General features: G+C 40.1%; 1 pseudogene; it reads left to right on the forward strand.

Annotated features, from left to right (window-relative positions):
* Nucleotides 1-313: 313 nt before the first annotated feature.
* LOC135100130 (NADH-ubiquinone oxidoreductase chain 1-like) overlaps nucleotides 314-21,995 on the forward strand; it is a 32,656-nt pseudogene continuing 10,974 nt past the window's right edge.

Raw genomic sequence — 21,995 nt, forward strand, 5'->3', positions numbered from 1 at the left:
TGCGACTCCTGTCCTGATGGAGCGTCATGAGGTGGGCTGGCCAGCAGTGGCGACATGTCGTCATCACTAAAGATCAATTTCTTCTTTGCAGGTTCTGACATTTTCTCCACATTGACATCCTCATGGTCGGCACGGCTTCGCTTACCCCCAGCATCGCCCAGATAGATATCAAAGCGGAAAGAGATGCGTTCTGTAACAGACAAGAAAAAAAAAAAAAAAAAAAAAAACGATGAGAACAATGGAAAAGTTTTTATTTTCCCCTCCCACTCTCCCTCTTCTTATTCATTGGCAAAGAACGTTAATGTAATTTACAATGGTGAAGATGTCAGATGCCGTGCAAGGCAATGGCGTACTCACCCGCAGTTTTCAAGATGAAACGTTTGTTAGCTTGCTCCATTCTTGGAGATGAGGTTTCGACGTCCGACTGGGTTGAGAGGTGATGGCGAAGTGACGCTTATCCGTCAGCAATTACCCCATATTGACCCCCTTTCCCACCCCCCCCTCCCCCAATCTACCTTATTACCGCTTTACAGATGTTACGACATCTCGCCCGGCTGCCGGCTGGGCAAAACGTAGGCATGCAATGCGGCATATTACGAAATATTACGTATGCCATACGAGTAATTTTTTTGTCATTATATAGATATTGATGCTTTTTGAAGGTGGCGTGAATAATGCACATTGCACGTTTTAATGTATGCCAACTCAGTAGAAGGCAAAAGAACATGCAATAAATGCCACACACGAGGGAATTCAACCCCTGAAGTCGATAATTTAATGTGCTAATTTTCATATGTGGACAAGTTTGCATAAAATGATGTAAGACAGCGGAATTGTATTTGGGATGCAAGTTATAGCTATCGTAATAGCCTATGGTCTGACTTTGAAAATTAAGATAAACAGTAATCCAGTGGCCCATGGTCTTTGAGTCACTCAATGTATTTAGAATGAAAACGCATGGCTTCACCTGTTTTCTGGCAAGATTTATCAGATCTGTCACATGGCGATGGTCGTGACAGCCTAAAAAATAAACTCGATCGCCCAAGATGCCTGCTAGACCGGCCTGTATTTCACGTGCATTCATGACGGCTTATGCGCGGACAATGCAGCGAACTTGACGATAATGATCAATTTCTATGATGCCAGTAGTGTCGGCGAAAAACATTATGACGCGGTTGTGATTACGTTCCTTAGCAAAAGACAGATTAATTCTTAGATTTCCTGATTTATCCGGAGGGATGGCATTGTGCACGTCCTCCGTCACAAAGTTAAAGAAACATACTGTCCGACCTTTATTAAATGCATCAAATGTTAGGGAATTACGTGTGTCCAATCCTAGTGACTCAAGGGTCGTGTAAAACAATTTTGACGCGTGATGCGGGAAAGAGCTGCGAACGTTATAAATGGTCGCCCCGTTCACGGTGATATGTACATGTGACAGATCGGCGTGCTGAAAATATAAACCATTCTTATCAATTACGCCTTGTAAGCTGTCCATATCAACTATTGCCATGGTCAAATTTTGAGGTATGATTTGCGCAAAAGGTAATTCGGCAATCAAAGACGTTTGATTGGCGGCTAACACATACGTTTTATTGAGCGTTCTATTAAAAGTGTATTGCATTGGATTTCGAGTCAAGGAGGTATTTAACGATTCTAAGGCGGGCGGATGTGGCGTGACGCGGTCAACCCATAACTTAGCCATCTCGAGCTTAAATTTGAAACTGCTGGCATCTTGGTGTGAATTAAGAATCCATGTTTTGTTAGCCAATTCTAATCGAATTCTCACATCAACAGAGTCAAGCAGAGTCCAGACTTGATATATCCGAAAACAAAGGCGCAGTCATCGAAATGCCGTGCGTTTTACAATCTTTCATCATTTGCTTCTCGTCTTTATTCCCTCCCGTGAAATAGTCTTCATCAAATTTATTGATTATGCCTTTTGATCCATCATAATCGCGGTGGTAGAAGGCGACGCGACCGATAGAGTCAATTTTATCCTGAGGGATTGTTGTAATCATTTTAATGAAGGCGTGATAGTTGAACAAAGAGGATGACTCCACAAGCTGTTCGTTAAAATAGCAAGCGCATGACTTAAACATCGTATTATTCAAACCATTACTAAAAACGATGTGATCGTCATCGTCTAGTGGCGCACCGTCTGCCTTCGTCGCGCTAACCCGCAATTCTAGAGACAGCGTTGATAGATCCAAAAATTGTCTTGGAATACCAGGCAGTCTAAATTCAATGTAAGGATCGTTAATCCCCGCATGATTATTAGCATTTGCGTCTAAATTAACGGGTAAAACGTCCAACTTTCCCCTCGCAGCGACTGACGATTCGATGGTATGCAGGCGATTCACCCGCGGAAAGTTCTCACTCACGGCCGTCAGATAATTGCTCGGGGGGGTGGAGGTCGCTCCACCCTGCACATCCGGTCCGTAATGAGTCATCTTCGCGACTAAGCTAAATATTGAAGATATCTGCTTTATAGCAAGTCTTTCTTTTCAGTTGCCTGGTTGGTGGTTTTCTCTTTTTTTTTTTTTTTCCGACTCCAACTTTCCTCTTTTTCATTACTCGTCCGCCTCGAACTATCCTTTCCCCCACGCCCTTCACGGCTGCAACACCTCTATTTCTTAATGATTCGCGAAGTCGCTTCCCCTCTAAAACATCTGTTAATAAACCTTTTCCCATTTGGAGCGCTTCGGGTGCCACTCAAAACGGAAAATAGGCCACCACCTCTTCTTGAATGGGGTGGAATAATGGGGTGGAATAAACCCGGATGTCGTCTAAACCTCCACCTTTGCTTTGCGTAAAAAGCAAGTCGTATTCCGCTCGAGTGGGAGGTGCGAACGCTCTCGTCATGATGGATGTCACGTCATGAATAAGACGTCGAGCATAATCACCGACTATTTATTTCTGTCTGATATGCAGCAAGAGTGTAATCGATTTACCCTCCCAAAGTGAATGACTCGGCTAACTTGATCCGCGAGTTGACTCGCAATCGAATCGATAATAGTTTACTGAGCGATTTATACGCAGTCTTTGGCGTTGTCCAGACTCGTCAAATACAGATAATGCTCCGCTCCCGCCATGACCAAAATAAATAATAACTGCCACCCCAATTAAGGAATACATTCATACTCGATTCGTCAAACACACATCAACTTTATTTTAAAATTTACATGATATAGTTATTCAGACTTCCTCACCAGAATAGTTTCAACTCCAAAAGGTTGAAGTCGCTGCGCCAGCCCTTCCACCATAGGCAGGTAATTATTCCTCCACTCATCCTGGCAGCGACCTCTACATCCCAGTCCTTCCGGGATAATAATTTGCTCTACTTCAGCGTTCGCCATGGCTAGCAGGAAGTGTTGGCGTCGATTCACGCTTGTATCCATCTTGAGTCCTTCCATGTAAGGCAAATCCTTCGACGTTGCGATTGCCTGTCGCGCCTTCTCGTTACCCTCGACGGCCTCGCCCCAACCATACTGAGTCACGCAGGCCACCAGGTGAGGGAGATTTACGCTTCCTGTGGGAGGCGCGTGGATAATGATACGTCCTGGGTCATCTCTCGTGTCTGCCGTGGCCCGATGAAGCGAGTAGAGTCTCTTTCTAGCTGCATGTGTATTCTCGTATGGGTAAATCGTTTTGAGATCCCGCGCAATCCCACTCGGTTCGGTGGAGACAGCATTTACTGAGTAAATGATATAACAGCGGCGGTCGCGGAAGATGCCATCGGTCAGCTTGCCCTCGACCACCTTCATCTTGACGAATAATTGGAGGGCTGATCCACACGTTGAACCCTCTGTGAGGGGAGTGAGGGGGAAATGTGACATCGCGGACCTTTATTCGCACGTATTGGTCGATATTACACCTCCTGCGTAGTAGAATTTATTCATTCAAATTGACGCAGGTGTTATTTTTTTTTTCCTTTGTTGGTGGGAAGGGCTGGAGGGCGGGGAACGTATTATTTATTAGGGGATGTGGGTAATGGGGGGGGGGGTGAACCTTTTTTTGACCATAACCCTCATCAATTATCCATCCGTGGGCCTGCACCCCTGACGCGCCTAACACGTGCTCTCATGTATTATTGATGTACTTACTCGTTTACAGAGTAAGATGGGGAGCTTTCTCATTTAATATGCTTCCCAGATGTCGCCGACCCCGCCACCTATCAGTTTACTTCGTTGAGTCGTATTTCTGATGGCATCCGCGGGGAGTTGCGCCATGCGAAGTAGCAGTGATAATAATGGACGCTTATCGGGTGAAAGTCTTTTCGCGACCCCCTTTTCGTGACCGAGTACTCGTATGAGATCAAACACGCTTATGCCAGAAAATGGTGGAAGTAAGTTACCGCGCTCATCCCATGAAATCCCAGGTTTACCCTCCAATAATTTCAAGAGAGATAAACCATATTCTCTAAAGGAAGGAGGAACGGCAACTCGAATCAAATAATCCAAGGGCGGATTGACGGGCGCGCGTGGTGGTGGTGTCGCGGTGGTTGTGTCGGGGAGGGCGGCGGCCGGCAGCGGAAGTGAAATTTTTTTTTTTTTCTTGACTTGTTTTGACGTGAATCGGTGCTGAGTTGCGCTGTCGGTCGGTTTAAACTTACACCTCTCGGCAACTGAGACGGGAACTAAACAATATTCTTTCATCTCTGTAGTAAACTTGTTATTGCCGACACGGCTATCGGGAGTAACGCGGCCAATATGCTGCCACCTCGTTTGGAGATTAGAATGGCCTTCTTCTTGTACACGGGCGTCTTCTTCAAGGCTACAGTGCGAATATCACTCTTGAATTTTTTCAGGCGGTTAATGATGGTATCGTCGTCCGTCAGGCGTTTCTTCAAAAAGTTGGCGAATATTTCCGAGATGCAATTGACTTCGCGCTTATTCAAACTTTGCAAGACCTGCTTCCGCAATTTAGGGGTGACGTGCGAGAGGAGGAAAACCAAATCCTTGTACTTCAATATCAATGGTTTTTCCTCATCCATATCTTATACTAAGTCGTCCGCATCTATCCAGCTGTCAAATTTATCTGGATATCCACGCCAGTGGACGAAGTACTTTCTCTTACCTCGCTCGACCTTCGATCGTAATATATCGACCTGGTAATGTGAAGGAAGAGAGGACTTGATTAATTCTTCCCTGTAGAAAGCGCCGGTCACGTCCTCCCTCGCCAAATCCCTTATGAAATAAATAGGGATTTTATGTGAGTAATCCACACGACTTATCTTAAAAAGCTCCTCGGTATTGTTGACGGTATAACCCTTATTGAATTTAAATTGCGTTCGGGAAGCACGTTGCAAGCGTACAATGTCTCCCACGTCAAATTTATGACTGACAACTTTCTTTCCTCTTGGCCGATTTAAATACATTCGTTTAAATTGCTTCCTGACTTGTGACAGCTCGCGGAGGCGGTGAACCTGAGCCGGCGTTTGGTTGCCGCCCAAACCGCGGTGTGGGGTGTGATTGTACGTGTTTATTAGGGTGGGCAAGACGTTAATATACGTCAGTGTATTGTTCTGCGTGAGATATTTATATATTTTTGTCTTTATGGTTCGGATGACCCTTTCTGCCAAACTCGCCTTTGTTTCACGCGAGTAATTGGAATACAAGGTAATACCTTTCAAAGTTAGATATTTTTTCACTGCTTGATTATAAAATTCGGATCCCTGATCGGTAAAAAGACGCGACACGCCTGTAAAACTCCCCGACTCTAGAACTTTTTTCAGCGCTTGCAGGCTACTGCGTCCGTATTTACTTGTCAGCGTTGCCACTTTCAAGTACCTCCTGAAGACGTCCAGGCAAAACATGACGTATCGGACGCCGCCATTGTGTCTGTGCAGCCTCGCAAAATCAGCCAAATCGCAAGTTAAAATGACGGACGGTTTAGGAGCGAGAATTTTTCGTCGCGGAAAACGTTTCAGCGTCGGCTTGTGAAGCGTATAAGTGCGGTTGCCCTGCAGAAATGCCCTCACATCGCGGAGTGTTAGATTCTTATCCCTTTTCTTCCCCTCTCTGTAGAGTGCTTGCACACCTCCTAAAGCCGCAGGATTCGTCATATCCCGGTAAAGCTCGTCCAAAACGGCGTTCATAGCAGATAGACTTTCTCACAGGGTGGCTCATCCACAATATTCGTGCGCAGTTGAATTTCTTCGGGTGCGTTCGGGGATAAATCACACAACAAATAACCGTGATCTCGTCTAAGCACGACATTTTTATAAATTTCCACAAAGTGTTTGCGCGCTCCCTTCCATAAAATTGCCTGCCCAGACATTCAATTTGATATATATCTCTGTTTTTCATAAGAATGTAATGTGAGGCATTTAAAGTTATTGTTCTAGCATACTTTCCGGGGAAAAAGACATTCTGTGCTATCATTATAACTGACAAATTTTTATGTCTCCCTTTGGTGAAAGCCTCTGCTATCGTTTGAGAATTGCCAGCCGTGAGGAAATTGTCATCTAATATCAGGAGTGTGTGCGTTTGCGGGTCGGCGTATGGACTGCCATCATCCATCACGGGATCAATAATTTTCTCATGCACTTCGACCTTATCTTGAAAAGGGGAATTCTGCTGCAGCGAATGCGATGAGACGCCACAAATGATAATTCTGTTAAATCCATGCTGATATTTCTCTATAATTTTATTGCAGAGGTGTGTTTTGCCGGAATTTGTATAACCTGCAATAATTATGCGTGCAGGATATCTGAAGAGATTCAGCATCTCTTCGCTAAATATCTTGTCCATGTTAAGTTCAGAGGGTTACTAAAAGACGCTACGATATGTTTACAGTATTTATTGCTTAACCTTTATTTACATGGTCATGTAGGTAACAGCATAACTAAACTCCCAGCTGCATCCTCATCCCTGCCTTCTAATTATGACGTGGATCTCCCCCGACCCACACCTCTTCCTCAACCTCCTCCTCCCTCTCCTTAACCTACCAAAGTACAAATGTTCTTACATTACCTCCTCTTCTTCCGCCTCCTCCTCCTCATCCTCCTTATCCCACGTGGACAGTACAAATGTTCTTACAGCACATGAACAAATCCCCTTTCATTCCTCTCCTTAACCCCACATTCAAAACAAATGTTCTTACATTACATGAATGGCAGCTGCTAGCGGCCGTGGTCTCTCTCAACCCTTAATTATGACGTGAATAATGTCATGGAATGCCACTCCCGATCACGTCACAGCCCACTCATTAACCCATCCTTCACCTCCCCCTCTTCCTTAGCCTACGTGGTCAGTGCAAATGTTTTTTTTTTACATTACATGAAGGGCGGCTGCTAGCAGCTGCGTCCCCTCTTTCTCTACCCCTTAATCACGATGTGAATAATGTCGTGGAAAGTCTCTCCCGATCACGCCACAGACCACTCATTATCCCATCCTCCCCCTCCCCATCCCCCTCTTCCTCTTCCTCCTCCTCCTCCTCCTCCTCTTCCTCATCCACCTCCACCTCCCCCACATCCACCGCCACCTCCTCTTCCATCTCATTCTCCACATCTCTTTCCCGCGGATCATTGTCGGGGTGATAATACGCCCTTGAGGTATAGCCATCGACGTGAAAGCGCTTGTCGTCAAAATGTGACAACGTACGCTTTCGCATACGAGTGGTACAAATTTGTCCTTTCACATTCCTGATATTATAGCAATCTACCATCCCACATGCGACATTATTAAGTGTTTCCCTATACTGCTGATGCAATATATTTTGCTGAAGGTGAGTTGGAATGCCTTTACCTCGAGATACTTGCTTGTCATCTTCCAACAGCAGCGAATACATCTTTGGCTTTAATATAATCGCCTCTTTGATGAGCGTGGATCCGGTTTCAGATTTCAGCAAGCCTAGTTGACCCCTCCGCTCCCCATTAAAACACGGGTGATCTGAAGCAAAGTTACTGGTGTCGAGAAAATTTGCCATGGGTCCATGTTTCAGTTCATCATTTAAGTTTGTAGGTATGTGCAGACTGAAAATGAAACTGTCAGTATCTTCATAAGCTAATTTAGCTCTCTCCCCATAATTAGCTTTGATGACACGATACCAAAAGTTGTACATGTACTTCTTTGCCACTTCTAAAATATGGTATCCCAAGTAATTTGGCTGCCTGATTTTAATCGTATTCTTACTGTTGACACATATGACTCGGTCCTCGCCTAATTGGTGGACCCTTTTAAAGGATGGATTTCTTGCATACTTCAGGAAAGACTTTCTTTTTGTCACTAATTTCTGTTGGAGGCCATACTTCACTTCAGATAACATGGATCTACCATAAACTGCGTTTGACATCAGTTTGCAAATGCGATTTTTAATGGCGCACGTCTCATTTTTACGCTGAGCGACGTTCCTTTCTATGAAAGGTTTCAGGTATGGAGCCTGTCTGAAGCTATATATAGCATGAACACATTGTATTTCCAGTCCAAGTGAGAGTAAAAGTTGCAGCAATTCCAGACTGATGAGATGATCTTTCAGTCCCTTATGACTGGCCACGAGTTTACGATTTTTCCTCCCCAGCTTACGACCCTCAGCTTCTAACAGTCTTTTACTGTACGGTGAGATGTCATCTTCTGTAATAGTCATGTGTGCGAGGCACAGAGGGAACTCGTCCGTGATCCGAGCCACGTCGGGGGAAACGTCACAGTAGTCTAAATGCAGCCAGTAACCGACGTCACCATCTGTCGCATGATTCTGGATGCCAACTTCAAAAAAATCATCCATCTCTGACTGAGAAAGTTTTTTGATGTCGCCCATAGGAAGGGGGGAACACATAACGCTTGCATATAATGAATTATAGTCCAGATAAAACACATAGGTGCCGGGTCCACCGTCGGGTTCGTGGTTTGACTGCAGGTGTGGCCTGACGCAAGTTACAAAGCTTCCTCGTACATTTCTTTGGATCAGGTGATACATGTTAGGGTCGTAAGGTGGATCAAGTTGAACGCCTGTCGACTTTAAAAAAGCGTCATAAGCATAAGAAGATAGTGACACGTAATGCAGGTAACGTTCATGCAGGTATGATCTATATTTGAGATATGTGTCGGCTAATAATCCCACATCAATCTCACAATACAGTCTTATGTAATCGCCTAAAGTGTGGCAGGATGTCATACTCCACACGCTTTGAGCGTGTTCATATTCTCCAGGTGACAGAGCCTTCCCCTTGAGCGTGTCATAAAATGCCTCGCGAGGTGGCAATTGTCGATCTTCTAAGCGGCCAAGGTCGGTGATGTACTCATAACAAAGAAACTGTTTTTGAGTGCAAATTACACGCCTTACATCCTCGGGGAGGTAATTCACCATTTCCTGGGCGTAACGCGTGCTATAGCCCGCCTGCACGTGACTCTGAGCGAGATGACCGAGGCCGGCATTCATAATGGAAAGCGTGTCCTGAAACTGCAATTCCTTAATCCTTACTTTCAATAAATGCGATTCTGACTTGGCAAGGATGTCCACGTGCGACTCTGGCAAGTGAAGGTCTTTTATGATTAAGGAGACGTCAAAGCTCATATTATGTGCCAGAGTGATGAGATATTTCCTCATGTCACGACACTGGAGGTTGCATCGCGCGCACAATGCCCCCTTGTAATTATTTTGTGGTAATGAGTGGTCGTGATGTTTATGAGGTGGGGTTTTCACATTAAAGGGTTGATGGCAGAGCTCGCAGTGACGCTGACGTTTGAAGTGGTCTTCATCCTCCGCAGACATGCTAATTGGATAGCTAACTACACTTTCCTTGATGATTCCCCAAGCATTGGATAGGCTATCAATGAAATTATTCACGGGATCTTCACCGAAATAACTTCTCTTTTCCACGACATCTCCATGCCTATTGATGATGAGATACGAGTAACCAATTGGGTCATGTTCAGCTATCACACTCCTATTCTCCTTAGGTTTTATCATAGTTTCAAAATCAAAAAATGCTAAGTATGCAGGCTGATAGGTGTAGGCAAAATTTTTAAATTTTACTTTTTCACCGTCACCTGGAAAGAGAAGAGTTTGAGTGAAGTCGCAGTGACACTCGTGATCGCTCAAACTGACAGACTTGGGAACTGAGCTGAAACATATTTTGCAAAACTGATGACCCTCTGGGGTGGGACAGCTTCTCGTCAATTTCCGGTGCAGCTTCTCCACGTCTTTAATGAGCGTCATATGTCTTCCGCCTAGTAAAAGGAGTGAGACTACAGTTTTATACTTCCGCGAGCCTTTTCTTGATAATGTTAAATAGTATATCTCACCGCTTTTTGTCAGTGTATAAACGTCCAGAGACAGACAATTTAATCTTTCTAATTGACTCAAGTTCTCCCAAGTCACTGGACTGTCTACTTTTCCGCGCGTGACGTATTTCTCTCCGCAATGCCGTCTCCGTAATATTTTTGGAATTCTTTTCCAAGGTACACCTCGAGCATGAAGTCTGAAAGCCGCCAAACACTGAATAACACAGGATGAATGTCGGCCATCAGGATTGAAAATTTCATTCCCTCCTCGCACGCCTCTAGGATAAGCAACATAATCTCCTATGCCACTACATGCGACGTGTAAGCAATAGTTGATGAAAAAATTCTTTACTCTTGAAATGATAAAACCAGATCCTTCAGTCTCGCTGGTAAGGCTTTCCAGCCGACTGTTCAGCTGATGGATCCATAAATGAACAAGGTCAGGCACATCTTGATAGGTGATCAGTCGTACTCTAAAAGCAATATGAATGACTCGATGTTCATCCTCGCCTAAGGTAGAGAATTTCACTAGTAACAGAGAAATGTGTGAAAATATTTTCAGGGTAGGGGGAAATGGCGAGCCGTGCGACGTGAAATATGATCTAATTTCCCGTATAAAGAACTCCCTGTATTCGGTAAGTAGACCGAGTGGATCTCTGCTTACATGATCAGGTATGTCATATTGATGTCTGGTGAAGCTCCTCATAAAATATTCCCTCGAGTCAATTAACCGCGGCTCTTCCGGCATCCCGCGCTCGTCAAGGTCTGGATCCGCCGACTCTCCTGCCATGCTGCGCTCATCGTGGTCCGACTCCGCTTGTGGCGTGTCTGGAGAGAAAAAAATAGAAGTAGCAGCGACAGTTTATTATTATTATTATTATTATTATTATTATTATTATTATTATTGAATTGATATTTACCTTGTGTAGGTAGTGAAAGAATTGAAGTCTCGGAAGAATTGAATACCTTCCCCGATAATCCACTCGGTCCCGGCCGTGGCGAGTCTTAAAAAAAAAAATATTAGTAGTGGCGGCGGCACCGTATTTATTGGTTTATTATTTGTAGTATTTTTTTTTTCTCACCTCTTCCTCCGCCTCCGCGTGGAATGCCGCCTTGTGACGCCCGCCGACGTGCGCCTTCTACGCCGCCGTTCTGTCAAACCTCAATCGAGTGTGAGCCTGTACAGGAAGATGTGCTCAGAGTTCAAACTTGTAGAGATTGACAGTCATTTCATCTTTATTATTATACATTCCCGCCAAAATAAGTAATAATGCTTACCAGAAGAAGCAGGATTGCAACTTCGCAGGTGTGTTCTGGTGGTGGATGTGGAAACAGAAGTCCACACCGCTCGCATAAATCACACTGGTCTTCCACACATGAGGGGTAGGATGGATTAGTGCGCCATCTCCCACACACTTCACATAAAAGCCGCGCCTCTGCTGTTCCACAGTGAACACCCATTTATCTTTTCTTTTTTTTCTATAACATTGTCAACACTTTCGTCCCGGCCGCCATGCCGCGCGGGGAAACACTGAAGCTTCCCGCGCAGATGGTCGCGAGGTGCGTGACTTGTCTCGGAAGTAGGCAACACCTGCCTGTTTCATTATCCTCCACTCCACCCATTATCCCACCTTGATCGATTCTCTTCAAAACTTTACGTCCGAGACGCAAAGTTAACGTGGTCTTATATGTAACACGCAAGTAACACTGTTTTCCCCATCTTCAAACTGAATAGGTTTGCCTCTTTGATTAGCAATTTTGATGGCCACAATCTCTATAGTTGATACAGAAAGTGGTTTATACGTAATTGAATTCGCACCTTTACTGGTGCTGTCGCCGGGGAGTGGTATGACGTCTAATATATTAACTAGTTGGTTGCCAAATCGCGAGGGGGAAATGATGTCGGTATAAACGTACATATAATCCGTCCCTGCATCAGCTCGCGGTACGTATTGAGCGAATAATTTTATGGGTAATGAGGAGGAAGCTTTGCTCGCGCTGGAAGATGAAATGACGTCGCCAGATCTTTGAAAGTAGACAGTGTAGCGAAAATTTGGATTGAAACCCAGAATGCGAGCTATATGCGATGCAAATTTTATACTTATATCACTGTAAATACGATCGTCATTAGGAGGGACAATCGCGTTATTCACAACGACCCGCTCCAAGTCGTGGTCATAATAAATGATATCCGAGTAAGGGAAATAGATCTTAAAGGAGTCATTCAAGATTGCTTGAAGTTTTCTCACTATCTGTCCATTAATCGCCTTAGTTATGGCTGGTATGTTCTTATCGGTAAAATTGGAGATGATATTCCTTTCCGGTAGATAGGTATACATATTATATTCATACATATCAAAGTCTGACTGCTTAACCCGACCATAGAACGATATACTGGAATTTGGATCCCCTTCCGTAATGCAGTAGAAATATTTAGGGAATAAAATATTACACAGGCCGACTTCATAATCCCTGCCGGTGTCTAAATGAATGGGTAAGATTCTGTTTTCAAATTCTGTTGTTGTGTTTTTGGGAAATGACCTACCACCTGCAAGAGAAGATAGGTATACGTATATATCGTCACTATCTCTCAACGACATGTTTTTAAACCCTGTCAACTAACAGACTGACTTTAAACTTTACTTTTTCATGACATATATACGTCGACAGACTGGAGATTATAGCTTACAGCGTGGATAGTCGCGACGACCTTGACCATAGGGGGAATGTACTGAGATATCGGAGGGAGCACGTGTCGGCTATAATAATAATAATAATAGTAATAATAATAATAATAATAATAATAATAATAATAATAATAATAATAATAATAATAATGATAATAATAAGACCGCCATCCGACATAAGTATTTAAAAAAAATAATAAATAAAAAATAAAATTACGTCAGCCATGCCGCTGGTGGTCGGTGAAAGTGGAAGAGGCTGCCGCTCCGCCCTGGCCGTCACAGACGCTTTCTCCAGGTAAAAAGGATGGACAGGTAACGGGATCTCGTGGGGCAGTCGCGACGACCTTGACCATAGGGGATGTATTGAGATGTCGGAGGGAACGCGTGATGGCAACACTCAGTCATCCCACCCTCCAGGATTCCCGTGAATGAAAGGGGGAAAGGGCGACCTACACGGCATTGCCGTCACAGCCCCCCTAACCACGCGTGTGTGTGGGCGACTTCCACGTCTGGCCGCCAGTCCACACCCCCCCCCTTTCACTCAATTATTTTCCACCCACCATCATTGATTCATTTAGTCATTCCATCGTCGCCGAAGGATAAGGACGCACGCCTCCCCCACCTCTCCGTCAGTGTCGCCGTCACCGTCCCGCTCCCCCCCCTTCCCCCTCCCTCCCCCCTTGGTGTTTGCCGTCGTGAATCATCCCCCCCTTCCCAAGCCTGGGTCTATGGAAAATTGCTATCAGGATCCCCATCGCAATATGGCTTGCCGTCAGAGTCGCCCCTGGGTGGGTGGGTTGGGGGGTGGGGGGACGTGAAAGGGCGACCTACACGGCATTGCCGTCACAGCCCCCTAACCACGCGTGTGTGTGGGCGACTTCCACGTCTGGCCGCCAGTCCACACCCCCCCCCCCTCCTTTCACTCAATTATTTTCCACCCACCATCATTGATTCATTTAGTCATTCCATCGTCGCCGAAGGATAAGGACGCACGCCCCCCCCCCCACCTCTCCGTCAGTGTCGCCGTCACCGTCCCCCCCCCCTCCTTGGTGTTGCCGTCGTGAATCACCACCCTCCCCTTTCCCAAACCTGGGTCTCCATCTTGAAATGGACTGCCACTGAAGTCTACGGAAAATTGCTGTCAGGTTTCCCCATTGCAACTTGATAAGGTCCACACTCGCAATATGGCATGCCATCAGAGTCGCTCCTGGGGGTGGGGGTGGGATCCCCATCCCCCCACCCCCTCCCCCCTCCCCCCTCCCCTCTCCCATCCCCCAACAGTCTATTTACAGCCAGGGTCTCCATCCTGAAATGGATCGACACTCCGGGTAATTGCCAACAGGGTCCACATCCTGCGACCTGGGCGGCATGCCATTTCAGGATGGGAACTCTGGTGGCAATTTCCCAACTACTAATACATGCAAAGAACCTTATGTTTGGGAAACGAAAGTACATTACGAGAAACGTGTATTATGAGTGTTTTTAAGTTCCTTAAGTACCAAAAAAGCAAAAACCCACAAATAACACTCTTTATAGAGAAAAAAAAATAATAAAGTAAATTTTTTTTTTTTTTTTGTTATTCATCTTCATAGGTATAAGATGCCAAAATTCTAGCAATATTCTTTGGAAATCGAAAACAAAATTACTGAAAACGTGTGTTTTCGGTGTTTTACGTAGAAAAACGGTAAAACGGATGCAAACCAACCAATAAGAAAAAATAGAATAACATTACCTTTTAAAAAGGTTAATTTTGAGTGTTTTTGAGCTTGTTACCTACAAAAAACGCGAAAATGGATGCAAAGCACTCCCTATTGGGAAAGAAAAGGACATTACGAGAAATGTGTATAATGAGTGTCTTATTATTTTCGGGCAAAAGAACTTGTGGTTCACAAGAACCACAAGGCAAAAAACGCAAAAACTCGTGTATATAAAGGAGTTACTTAGATTCCAAAATGCTGAAACTCATGAATAACAATCTTAATTGAGAAACAGAACAACATTACCAAATGTGTGTATTAACCAACTTTTACCAAGAACTTGCCTTGAAGTGTTTTTCAGCTCCTTACATACCAAATCGCTAAAACGCATGCAAAACACTCCTTTATGGAGAAGCAGAATAACATTACCAAAAACAAGTGTTTTTGAGTGTTTTTTTATCATGTTACCTATAAAAACGTTTAAATACATGCAAAGATCCATATATTTGGGAAACGAAAGGACAATACGAGAAACGTGTATTATGACTGTTTTTAAGTTCCTTAAGTACCAAAACGTTAAAACCTACAAAATAATAACACTCTTTATAAAGAAAAAGAATAATAAATGAATAAAAAAAATAGCATTTTTATTTTTTTGTTATTGATGTTCATAGGTACCAAGATGCCAAAATTCTGCCAAAATTCAGGGAAATTATGTGGAAAACAGAACATTATCGAAAAAGTTAATTTTACCTTTTTTTCGGAGTTATGTACCAAACCATAAAGTGTATATAAAGCCACCTATTTGGAAAAATTTAACGACTTTACAAGAAACCTGTCGTATGAGTGTTTTTCCGCATGTTAGGCACCAAAACGATAGATAATATGAAAGTCACTCTATATGGAAATCCAAAACAAAATTATTGAAAACGTGTCTTTTAAAAGATTTACGTAGAAAAACGCTAAAATGGATGCAAACCAACCAATATGAAAAAATAGAATAACATTACCAGAAAAGTATATTTTGTGTGTTTTTTTCAGCTTGTTACATAAAAAAGAAAAAAACAAAAAAATGGATGCAAAGCACTGTATATTAGGAAAAAAAAGGACATAACGAGAAACGTGTATAATGAGTGTTTTATAGTTTCACCAGAATCACAAGGCAAAAAACGCAAAAAATTCGTCTGTGTGGAGAAGTTTCTAACATATCAAAATGCTGAAACTTATGAATAACACTCTTAATCAAGAAAAAGAGCAACCTTACTAAATGTGTGTATTTTGAGTGTTTTTTTTACATTCTTAGTTACCAAAAGCCCAAATTCTATGCGAAACTAGCTTTATATGGGAAAAAAATGACATTACCATAAAAGTGTCTTTGAGTGTTTTAGAGCGTGTTAGGCAATAAAGCACTAACAATCAGGGCAATCACATTACAAAGGAATAAAACCATCTTTTGCGAAGAACTTGCCTTTCAGTGTTTTTGACACGCATTTAGTAAGGTTGTTCTGTTTCTCAATTAAGAGTGTTATTCATGAGTTTCAGCATTTTGGTATCTAGGAAACTTCTCCATATACACGAGTTTTTGCGTTTTTTGCCTTGTTGTTTTATTGAACTATAAAACTTTCATTATACACTTTTCTCGAAATGTCCCTTTGTTTCCCAATATAGAGTGCTTTTTATCAATATTTCCGTTTTTTTTTTGTAGGTAACAAGCTTAAAAACACTCAAAATATACATTTTCGGTAATGTTTTTCTGCTACTTGATATTGGTTGGTTTGCACCAGTTTTAGCGTTTTTCTATGTAAAACACTGAGAAGACACGCTTTCACTAATTTTCTTTTGGATTCCCATATAGAGTGAGTTCCTTATTATTTATCGTTTTGGTGCCTAACATGCTGAAAACACTCAAAAGGCAGATTTCTGGTAAGGTCTTTAATTTCCTCATATGCGAGGCCTTGCATGTCTTTTGAGTGTTTTTGAGCGTGTTAAGCAATAAAGCACTAAAAGGAAAGGCAATCACATTACATGGGAATAAAACCAAATTTGACCAAGAACTTGCCTTTAAGTGTTTTTGAGCTCCTTACATACTAAAACGCTAAAACGCATGCAAAATACATTTTATGGAGAAACAGAATAATATTACCAGATACATGTATTTTCACTGTTTTTCATCATGTTATCTATAAAAACGCTTAAATACATGCAAAGAACCTTATGTTTGGGAAACGAAAAGACATTACGAGAAACGTGTATTATGAGTGTTTTTTTAAGTTCCTTCAGTACCTAAAAACTAAATCCCACAAATAACACACTTTATTTAGAAAAAAATAATAATAAACAAAAAAAAATTTAAAAAATGGGATTTTTTTTTTTTTTGTTATTCATTCTTATAGGTACTGAGATGCCAAAATTCTGCCAAAATTCAGGGAAATTATGTGGAAAAGAGAACATTACCAAAAAAAGTTAATTATAGATTTTTTCGGATTGTTATGTACCAAACCCTAAAGTGCATGCAAAGCCACCTATATAGGGAAGTTATACGACTTTACCAGAAACCTGTCTTTTCATTGTTTTTCAGCATGTTAGGCACCAAAACGATAAACAATATGGAAGTCAGTCAATATGTGAATCCAAAACAAAATTACTGAAAACGTGTCTTTTCAATGTTTTACGTAGAAAAACGCCAAAGCGGATGCAAACCAACCTATATGAAGAAATAGAATAACATTACCAAAAAGCTATATTTTGAGTGTTTTTGAGCTTGTCACCTACAAAAAAATGCAAAAATACATATAAAGCACTCTATATTAGGAAACAAAAGGACATTACAAGAAACATGTATAATGAGTGTTTTTTAGTTTTAAAAGAACCACAAGGCAATAAACGCAAAAACTCGTGTATTTAGAGAAATTTCTTACATACAAAATGATGAAATGCATGAATAACACTTTTAATCGATAAACAGAACTACCTTACCAATTGTGTATTTTGAGTGTTTTTGACATTCTTAGTTACGAAAATGCCAAATTACATGCGAAACTACCTTCATGTGGGAAAAAAAAAATGACATTACCAAAAAAGTGTCTTTTCAGTGTTTTTGAGCGTGATATGCAACGAAGCACTAAAAAGCAGAACAATCACATTACATGGGAATAAAACCAACTTTTACGAAGAACTTGCCTTTAAGTGTTTTTTTTAACTCCTTACATACCAAAACACTAAAACGCATGCAAAACACCCTTTATGTAAGAACAGAGTAACATAACCAAAAACATGTATTTTGAGTGTTTTTGATCATGTAATCTATAAAAACGCTTAAATACATGTAAAGAACCCTATGTTTGTATAACAAAAGGACATTACGAAAATGGTGTATTATGAGTATTTTTAAGTTACTTAAGTACAAAAAAGCTAAAACCCACAAATAACACTTTATATAGAGAGAAAAAAAAATTTATTCATCTTCATAGAAACCGAGATGCCAACATTCTGCCAAAATTAATGGAAATTTTGTAAAAAAAAAATAATTATAAAAAAAATAATTTTAGCTTTTTTCCGGAGTTATGTACAAACCCTGAAGTGCATGCAAATCCACCTATATGGGGAAATTACACGACTTTATCAGAAACCTGTCTTTTGAGTGTTTTTCAGCAATTTCAACAATATTACTGAAAACGTGTCTCTTCAGTGATTTACGTAAAAAAACGCTAAAACGGATGTAAACCAACCAATATGAAGAAATAGAATAACATTACCAAAAAGATATATTTTGATGTGTTCTTGAGCTTGTTACCTACAAAAAATGCAAAAATGGATGGAAAGCACTTTATATTGGCAAAGAAAAGGACATTACGAGAAATGTGTATGAGTGTTTTATAGTTTGACAAGAACCACAAGGTAAAAAACTCAAAAACTTGTGTACATAAAGAAGTTTCTTACATACCAAAAAGCTGAAACTCATGAATAACACTTTTAATTTTGAAACAGAAATACCTTACCAAATGTGTGTATTAGAAAATTTTCTTACATACCAAAATGCTGAAACTCATGAATAACACTTTTAATTAAGAAATAGAACAACCTCACTAAATGCCTGTGTTTTTGAGTTTTTTCACATTCTTAGTTATGAAAACCCCAAATTCCATGGAAAACTAGCTTTATGTTGGAAAACAAATGATATTACCAAAAAGTGTGTTTTGAGTGTTTTTGAGCGTGTTAGGTAATAAAACACTAAAAAGCAGGGCAATCACATTACATGGGAATAAAAACGACTTTTACCATGAACTTGCCTTTAAGTTCTTTTTAGCTCATTACATACCAAAACGCTAAAACGCATGCAAAACACCTTTTATGGATAAACAATAAAATTACCAAAAACATATATTTTGGGTGTTTGATCATGTTATCTATAAAAACGCTTAAATACATGCAAAGAACCTTATGTTTGCGAAACGAGAGGACATTACGATAAATGTGTATTATAAGTGTTTTTAAGTTCCTTCAATACCAAAAAGCTAAAACCCACAAATAACACTCTTTATCTAATTAGAAAAAAAAGTAAGAAAATAAAAAAATAGGATTTTTTTTTTTTTTTTTTGTTATTCATTTTTTTTTTTTTTGTTATTCATCTTCATAGGTACCGGGATGCCAAAATTCTGGGAAAATTCAGGGCTATTATATGATAAAAGAAAATTATCAAAAAAGTTGATTTTAGCTTTTTTTTCGGACTGTTATGTACCAAACCCTAAAGTGCATGCAAAGCCACCTATATGAGGAAATTAAACGACCTTACCAGAAATCGGTTTTTTGAGTGTTTTTCAGCATGTTAGGCACCAAAAACGATAAATAATAAGGAACTCACTCTATATGAGAATCCAAAACAAAATTGCTGAAAACGTGTTTTTTCTGTGTTTTACGTAGAAAAACGCTAAAACGGATGCAAAACCAATCAATATCAAGAAATAGAAAAACATTACCAAAAAGGTATATTTAGAGTGTTTTTGAGCTTGTTACCTACAAAAAACACGACTTTGCAAGAAGAGTGTATAATGAGTTTTTTTTTTTATAGTTCAAAAGAACCAAAAGGCAAAAAACAAACTCTAGTATATGGAGAAGGTTCCTAGATACCAAAATGCTGAAACTCATGAATAATACTCTTAATTGAGAAACAGATCAACCCTACTAAATGCGTGTATTTTGAGTTCTTTTCACATTCTTAGTTACCAAAACCCCAAATTGCATGCAAAACTAGCTTTATGTTGGTAAGAAATGACATTACCAGATAAGTGACATCGGGTGTTTTTGAGCGTGTTGGGCAATAAAGCACTGAAAAGCAGGGCAATAACATTACATGCGAATGATACCAACTTTTACCAAGAACTTGCCTTGTTTTTTTTATTTCCTTACATACCAAAACGCTAAAACGAATGCAAAACACCCTTTATGGAGAATTAGAATAACATTACCAAAAACACGTATTTTGAGTGTTATTGATCATGCTACCAATAAAAACGCGAAAATACATGCAAAGAACCCTATGTTTGGGAAACGAAAGGACATTACGAGAAACGTGTATTATAAGTGTTTTTAAGTTCCTTAAGAACCAAAAAACTAAAACCGACAAATAATACTCTTTATATAGAAAAAAATAAAAAATTAATATATAAAAAAAACGGCAATTTTTTCTTTTTTTTTTTGTTATTCATCTTCATAGGTACCGAGATGCCAAAATTCTGGGAAAATTCTGGGCAATTATGTGATAAAAGAATATTATCAAAAAAGTAAATTTTAGCTTTTTTTTCGGAATGTTATGTACCAAATGCAAAGCCACCTACATGAGGAAATTAAGACTTTTTTGTCGAGAAACCTTACTTTTGAGTGTTTTTCAGTATGTTAGGCACCAAAACGATAATAACATGGATAAAATTAGTGAAAACGTGTCTTTTCAGTGTTTTACGTAGAAAAATGCTAAAAAAGGATGCAAACCAACCAATATGAAGAAATAGAATAACATTACCAAAAATATATATTTTGAATGTTTTTGAGCTTGTTACCTAAAAAAAAAAATGCAAAAATGGATGCAAAGTATTGCAAAACAAAAGGACATTCTGAGAAACGTGTATAATGAGTGTTTTATAGTTCCACAAGAACCAAAAGGCAAAAAAACGGAAAAACTCGTGTACCTGTAGAGAAGTTTCTTAGATACCAAAATGATAAAACTCATGAATAACACTTTTAATTGAGAAACAGAATTACCTTACAAAATGTGTGTATTTTTAGTGTTTCTCACATTCTTAGTTACGAAAATCCCAAATTACATGCGAAACTAGCTTTATGTGAGAAATAAATGACATTACCAGAAAAGTGTCTTTTGAGTGTTTTTGAGCATTATATGCAACAAAGCACTAAAAAGAACAATCACATTACATTGGAATAAAACCAAATATTACGAAAAATAAAAAAAAAAAAAAGAACAAGCTTACCAAATGAGTGTATTTTGGGTGTTTTTCACATTCTTAGTTACCAAAACCCCAAATTGCATGCGAAATATTGTGGCATAAAAATATGGGGAAAAAAATGACATTAACATGAAAAAGGTTTTTTGAGTGTTTTTGAGCGTGTTAGGAAATAAATCACTAGAAAGCAGGGCAATCACATTACATAGGGATAAAACCAATTTTTACCAAGAACTTCGCTTTAAGATTTTTTGAGCTCCTTACATACAAAAACGCTAAAACGCATGCAAAACACCCTTTATGGAGAAACAGAATAACATAACCAAAAACACGTATTTTGAGTGTTTTTGATCATGTTACCTATAAAAACACTTAAATACATGTTTGGGAAACGAAAAAAACATTACGAGAAACGTGTATTATGAGTGTTTTTAAGTTTCTTAAGTACCAAAAAGCTAAAAGCCACAAATAACACTCTTTATAGAGAAAAAATAAAATAAAATAAATAGATAAAAAAATAGCAATTTCTTTTTTTTTTGTTATTCATATACATAGGTACTGAGATGCCGAAAGTCTGGCAAAATTCAGGGAAATTATGTGGAGAAAAGAACATTATCAAAAAAGTTAATTTAAGCTTTTTTTTCGGACTGTTATGTACCAAACCCTAAAGTGCATCCAAAGCCACCTATATGGGGAAATTACACGACTTTACCAGAAACCTCTCTTTTGAGTGTTTTCTTTTTTTAGCATGTTAGGCATCAAAAGGATAAATAATATGGAAGTCACTCAATATGGGAATGCAAAACAAAATTACTGAAAACGTGTCTTTTCCGTGTTTTACGTAGAAAAACGCTAAAACGAATGCAAACCAACCAATATGAAGAAATAAAATAACATTACCAAAAAAGGGATATTTTGAGTGTTTTTGAG

This window comes from Scylla paramamosain, chromosome 4, assembly GCF_035594125.1.
Source record: "Scylla paramamosain isolate STU-SP2022 chromosome 4, ASM3559412v1, whole genome shotgun sequence".
In the NCBI taxonomy this organism is placed as follows: Eukaryota; Metazoa; Arthropoda; class Malacostraca; order Decapoda; family Portunidae; genus Scylla; species Scylla paramamosain.